The sequence below is a fragment of the Meleagris gallopavo genome, chromosome Z (assembly GCF_000146605.3).
Source record: "Meleagris gallopavo isolate NT-WF06-2002-E0010 breed Aviagen turkey brand Nicholas breeding stock chromosome Z, Turkey_5.1, whole genome shotgun sequence".
NCBI classification, from domain to species: Eukaryota; Metazoa; Chordata; class Aves; order Galliformes; family Phasianidae; genus Meleagris; species Meleagris gallopavo.
Window position 1 is genome coordinate 51,533,898 of NC_015041.2, and position 7,112 is coordinate 51,541,009.

Sequence of the window (7,112 nt, forward strand, 5' to 3'; positions counted from 1 at the left end):
TTTTCTGTCATTCTAAGCATCACTGAAACAAGTGCCAGGATTGAAATTTGGATTTTCTGTGTCTTCATCATCAAGGTAAATTGCTTTTGCAATTAAACACATGCTGATGGTGGATCAGGGCTGGTAGGAGAAAGGATCAGACAGAATCAAGACAACGGACATTTCTATTTTGCCTGGTCCTAGTGATCCATAGGATGAAATCTGTATTCCTCTTCAGCTGTCAGCAGCTTTTCCAGCAGTCTACATGGAATGAGAATCTCACTCCTAATATCATATGATAAGGTGTTGGTACATGGCAAATTTTTCTTTCCTGACATTTAAAAAAAATATTAATAATACTGCATTTACTTATGGATTTAGTTATCCATAATACAGCACAATGTAATCAACTGTCTAATACAGTAGATCACATGGAGTACCTGATTTTTCCACCATGAAAACTCATGTCTTCATTTCAAGTGCATGACACAAATTTAAAGACTGGAAACTAATGGGGAAGGCGAACATTCCAAGTCATACTTAACTGTTCTGGATGAATGAATAAGCTTCACAGAGCAAATGTAAACCAAAACCAACTGAACATAAATAAGCTGGTTTCAGCAGTTCCAGTCTATGTCTAAATTTAAACTTCCCTTCAAAAAAGTAGAAAAAATATATATATATATCCAATCTTACAATATAAAGAAGACCAAAAAAAAAAAAAAGAAAAAAAAAGAAAAAGGAAAACAGGAGAAGTTACTTTAAACAACAACAATTTTTTTTAAAAAAGTGTGCACTGATGTATGTAAAATACCACAAGGTGAGTGGCTGACAATTAAGCAATGGTATAAACAATAGCAAAGTGGGATGCACAATACCAATTGTCAGAATTACAGTAACTGTGGCATTTTAACAGAGCTGAAGGCGTCTGAATGGTGACTGTAACTATTTCTGGTTAGCAGGACAAACAAATCTTATTACTGCAGCCATAACTGCTGCTTTGTAAAGAAAGCAAGAGCTGCATGTTTCTATTTCAAAAACTATATTTCAGCATCTGGGACAATTTTATTTTTAAGAGTGATGTGGAGAAAGACAGAAAAAAAACACAAATGTCTTACTACATACAAAGTTACACATAAATTACAGGCTACGAGTCTCAAAGAAATTATAGTCAAGAAAAACATGTCTCTAATTGGCTTAATGATTCTACAGCACAACTGAAGTACATAAGACATGTATTATATTGCAAAAAGGCTGTGCTTCTATTTATGGAATAAAATTACAATAAGGTCTTAACAATTTATTTTAACAAGAAGCAAGTTTAACTGCTGAACTCTGCCACAAGAAAGAACATCAAGGCTGCTCTGTCTAGAATAAAGCAAATGTGGTGCAGAGTAAAAAATCCTTTGTATTTTGGATTTTAAATCTATGTTTTATTCAAGCAATGAAATAAAATGTACTTGTTATGAGGTATGTTTAAAAGTGGTAATAAAAGAAAATCCACTGAATCTAGAAGATGTTAATGATTCCTTGGAATAAAGTGAAAAAAAAACATAAAATCAGGTGGCAATCTCATAAGAAAGTTTTACTTCTTATAGTTCACTGTCACAGTACTTTTTTCTTAGTTTTGGGAAAATCACCCAATTACGTTATCTTCTCATCTCTAAAAGCAAAACCAAGGAAAAAAAGAAAAAGCTGTGTATATTTTCTTCTAATAACATTTGGCTTGTCCTTGGCTATTTACAGAAAGATTCATCACAAAGAGTTCATTCATGAGAGAAACCAAGAATATTACAGATTATTACTCATATTTGCAAAATGAATGGAAACCAGAGTTTAGGTCTGTGTGTTCTGCTGCTTTTCATGAAATAACAAGACTGCTTCTGATTTAATTTTCAGTCTATTTTTAAGTCTGGAAATGCTAGGCAGGATCCGGAGACACCGAGAAGACGATTGGAGAGCATGAAAAGGCTGCAAGGCTAGCTGACAGTGCAGCTTTAGCCTGGTTAAGCAGTAGTGTAGTCATAGGAACATGTCCCTCATCTTCCTTGGCCAAGCCGGCATTTATGCCACTCTGGCTGCCAACCTGGGGCTCCCATTGGGCTGGCTTGCTTGCTGTCACTCAGGTGAATTAAACTCAATTCCTAGGGCAAGTAATAAGTATTTGATAATGTTTCTACTTCAGACATACGTGATTTTAGTTTATATTTTGTCCTGCAAACTCATTCATAAAGACCAAATCATCACCAGAAACAGCCTCTTGAGATCACAATTTAAAATACACAATGCTCTTAAAACAGAGCAGCAGCAACAACAGCAAAATCTTACAGACCTTTCATTCTATTCAGTTTTTCAAACATTCAGTCAAATCATAATGTCCTCCTGTGTCAAAAGTATACAAAAAGAGATATCTGCCCTACCTACTATAGCAGAAAATTGGTAACAAAAGAAATTTGAGCAAGTACACAAATCTGAAGCTACTCCTAATCAAAACTGCAAAATTTACATTAAAGATGTCAAATAATCTTGACATGATTATGTTGGTATATAATTGATTACAGAAGTATATACTGTCTGATTCGTTTTCCAACCTCTTCATCCAAATCTTGGTTACCTTAGCAACTCCACGTTATTCAGCAGAATTTAAAACATATCACAGCTGTGGGACTTCCACTAAAATGAGGTGCTGCATGCAGTAGGTGTATCCTACTTCTCACGTAACATTGCTGGTATACAAGACAGGATTTACCTGATTAGCTCCTTGCACAGTTCTGTTTAGTTGTTGTTGTTGCTGTTGTTGTTGTTTATTTGTTTATTTGTTTGTTTGTTTTTCCTTTACGCAGAATAAATTGTATATGTAGTGGCAGGGGATAACACAGGAATCAAGAAAAGTGGCAGCATACATTTTGCAGATGTACCTCCATTTCACATTTCTGCAGAATTTCAGGAGAGAGACACAGATTAAAGCTATTGCTAACCAGTTTTCAACTCTGGTATGTTTTAAACAGTTTTTGGAAAACAGAAGCTCAAATGAGACTAGTTCAATCTTAGCACTACATAAATTTATCAGGAAGCTATGTGAAGAACCAGGAACATACAGGAACCATGTATATAAAGGCCATATAACACCAGTTGTGGCGCTGACAAGGGATAGGAGGCATGTAATTTGGCAGAGATTGTTTGGCAGACAACATTTTTATAAGTGGAATGCAAGAACTAGACCAGTGGTTAAGAAGATTAGAAAATCAGTGTTGCAAATCAATTTAATTAAGATACTGAATTTTAAAGAAATATGTTGAAATTCTTATTTTATAACTACCTTCCTGTTGAAGACTACCAAAAACTAAGTAATCACTTCATATGGACATTGAAGGATTTTGTTCCCACTGTTGCTGCAAGTATATTTTTAAGCTGCACACTGAGGAAATGGAAGCTTTTCTCGGCAGACCACAGAGTATGGCCACATCACTCACCACTCCTCCAGCAGCATGAGTTACCACTGCAGCCTTCACTGCTTCACCAGCTACAAAGAGCTCAGGGCACATTCAAGAAGGAACAAATAATACAAGTGGCTTCTTTTCCAACATTAATTGGCTGTTTCTCCAAACCCTGGCTGCTTTAATTTTATAAGCATACTCATTAGAGTAAGTGCTAGCCAAAAGAACTTCAGGAATCCTGTTTTACCCAAGTAGGCAACATGCTTGAGTGGGTTTTGAATTTGATGTCATCACATAGCCATGAATAACAAACTACAAAAAGTACTCTAAGAGGAAGGAAAAAACAAGTGTGATGCCAGTGTAGCTGGTGACATGGGGAGCATAAAGGAGGCAGCATCTTCAGAACTGGGATGGTGTTTTCCTTCCTTCCCTTGGAAGCTGTGGCTACAACCATGCCCAGCAGTAAGAGCATGCATCATCTGAGCTGTAGCTGCAGCAGTTGCCACAACCAGACAGAAGAAAAAAACTCCCTAAAAGCCCAAAGCTGGGTGAGAACTGCCGGTGAGCCCTGCTGGAAGTGCACACAGATGTCCTGCCTGTGTATTACGACCTCCTTCCTCTTTCTTAACAGGAGGCTATACCATACACACTTTTGGCAACAGCATCTCTGCACCTCCAGCCAGATCCCTACCGCCTGTCAAGTAAAACAAGTGCAGCAGTAGCACGGAAGCTGAAACCCTGTATGCCCTAATGCTGCTGCTAATGCTTGCTCTTTAATTGGACATGTGTATGTATAAATGTTCTGCAGCTCTGAAAAAATGAAAAGTGCTTTGGCTCATTTCAGGACTGAACGAAACACAGGAAAAACACTAGAAGGAATGAGAATAGACTGCTTTTATCTGATATTTCTCTTGGGTTGTTACATTTTCTATGAGTATAATTGCACACCTCTGAATCATATCTGTTTTTTTCCATATCCCCCCACATATTTTGGCATAGGTGGCTAGATGCTAGCCTGCCACACCTCAGTAAGCAATGGATGAATTACTCTGTTGCCCAGCTACCAAGCTTCTTATTTTACAGCTCCTTTCTCCAAGCAGTACTTCTAGGTAAAACAGGCCACAGAAAAGGGAACAATATAAAAAATAATCAGCATAATTACCTTCTTTCTTTCATGCACGCTCCTTTTCCACTTCAACCGGCAATAAAACATATGAAACCTTACCTGCAGGTATTGCCCTCTAGATACACAAGGCAACTATCAGCAAAACAAAAACAAAAACAATAGCTATACATCTGAACATTAAGTTAGATTTCTTATCTTGACTCATTCAAAATGCAGTTGAAAAAAAAAAAGTTATCAGAAAATCTAGAAACTGCACAAATCTAAAAGCTCATCTGAACATGGAGTCGGAACTTTAAATGAGAGAAAAAAAATGCTTCCTTCCCTATCTACTTGTGCCAGTGGAAGAAATTATTTCAATTATCATCTGCCACTGAAGCAGTTTGGGCCATGTTTCTTAATTCACTTTTGCAAAGTGAATTAAAAAAAAGCTGCAACAATTTGCTGCAAAAGGAAACCTGTTATTAGCCTGAAGGTGTCAACTTATAAAGCTGTGCCAGCTTAAGCAGCTCAGCATGCAATCATACATCTAATTACACAGATGCAACTTCATGATGCATTGGCAGGACCATGGATTCTTTCATATATAGTTGAGTCCTAAAATCCAAAAACCTGCAGCACAGAGAACGTGAGGCTGTTGGCTTAGCTGAGACATGCACGAGGTTTTCTTCTAGAGCCTGTTTTCAGCTACAAGGTGAGCAATCTCATTTTGCAAAATAAAGAAGCAAGTTTTGGTTCAGTTATCAGTCTGGTGTGTTTTTCGTTATTTTCCTAAGTCTCATATTGTGCCCACTCATATTGTGCTCACTGATAATAACAGGAGCTGGGTCCAAGTTCAGTGCTAGCTGACTGATCAGAAATGCCCCATTTCATATTGTGTAACTATGTGCTAAGGAAGAGAGAACTTGGATGGATTCTTTGACTTACTAAAAGCACGAATTTATTCAATACACTCAGAAAAACAAAACAAAACAAAACAAAACAAAACATTTTTCCTTCTACCTTCTCCTCTTTAGAAAGACTTTGCATTACCCCATGGTGCATGCATTTTGGCCTAGTGAGATGTATCTCAGTGTATAATGTCAAGACTCTGTGCTGAGCTGTTCTGAAGATGCCTCTGATGTCTGCTCTCTGTATTCTACTGGTATAATTATTTATATAATAATGCAGTCATGCTAAGGAAGATTTACATGCCAGAGAACCAGTCTTGCAAAGAATCACACAGAGGCAACCTTGATTTCAACAGGGCAATGCAGAGACACACCTAAACCTATACAAATTATAGGACTTAGTAAGCAATCCCTAAATGAGGAATGACAGTACGGATGGAGCCAAAATTACATGGCCAAGAGATGGTGTTATCATTAGCTTTCTTATTATTCCACATTTCCTTTGCTTATTTTGGCCAAGAAATAATCTTCAGAAAAAGGGAAAACTGAAAAGGTGTAATAAGAAATAGCCTGAAGAAAATGGGATGTGTGAGATGCATATGGTGTGTGTATGTGGATACGTGAAGGTATTTTAGTACAGTGTGGAAGGAACAGGAACTTCATCACAACCTACAGCTCCTCACAGGGAGCGGAGGGCAGCGCTGAGCTCTGCTCTGTGTGACAGCGACAGGGCCCGAGGGAACGGCGTGGAGCTGTGTCAGGGGAGGGGCAGCTGGGGGACAGGGAAAGGGTCTGCACCAGGGGGCAGTGGGCATGGAATAGGATGCACAGGGCGGTGGGCACGGCCCCAGTGCTGGAGTTCAATGAGTGTTTGGACAGTGCTCTCAGACACAGAGTTTGATATTGGGTGGTGCTGTGTGGGGCTGATTTGGACCCTGTAGTCCTTGTGGGTCCATTCCAACTCAGGATATTCCATAATTCTGACAACGAGCAGGGAATAAAAGAACAGAACTACTGGAGATGAGGACAGAATTTGAGAGCCATCATGTGTGTTAGCCAGGAGAGCAGGTTGGGGCAATAATGGATATGGTCTTGCAAATAAAGATGAATTTGTGAATTTTTGTTGTGAAAACACATGCCCTTGAAGATGACAGACAACATATTTGGATTTAAACCCAACCCCACAAAGACAGGACAAGTGTGGCTTCTTAATGCCTGCTGGTTGAGATGAGGAGGAGTAAGACTGGAAATGGAGTCAGAGAAAGTAAAGCTGTTTTCAGCTGCCTGTAAGATGTAAGATGTCATTCTGTGACTCGGATGGCAATCTGCAGTTGGCTGCCAGAGTGTAATTTTGGTCAGTGCCAAACCAGTGCCGGCTTTTTCACTGCAGAGCACATCCAAGTTCCTCCACGTTCTGTTGGTTTGTCTCTTTTTAGGAAATGGTGGAGCCGGACAAGGCACAAGGGGATTCCATCAAACACTCGGAGCGCCGCGAGGGAGCAGCGCAGAGCACGCCGTTAACCCTTCCAGCGCCGCCTCGCAACGCGCGCGCACGTGGAGCACCGCCCGTGACGTTACAACGCGCCGCGCCCGGGTGCCGCACCTCTGCCAATGGGAGCTGCCGGAGGGCGGGGCGTGGCGCGGGGCGGGCGGTGTCACGTCCGCGCCGCGATGGCTGTAGCG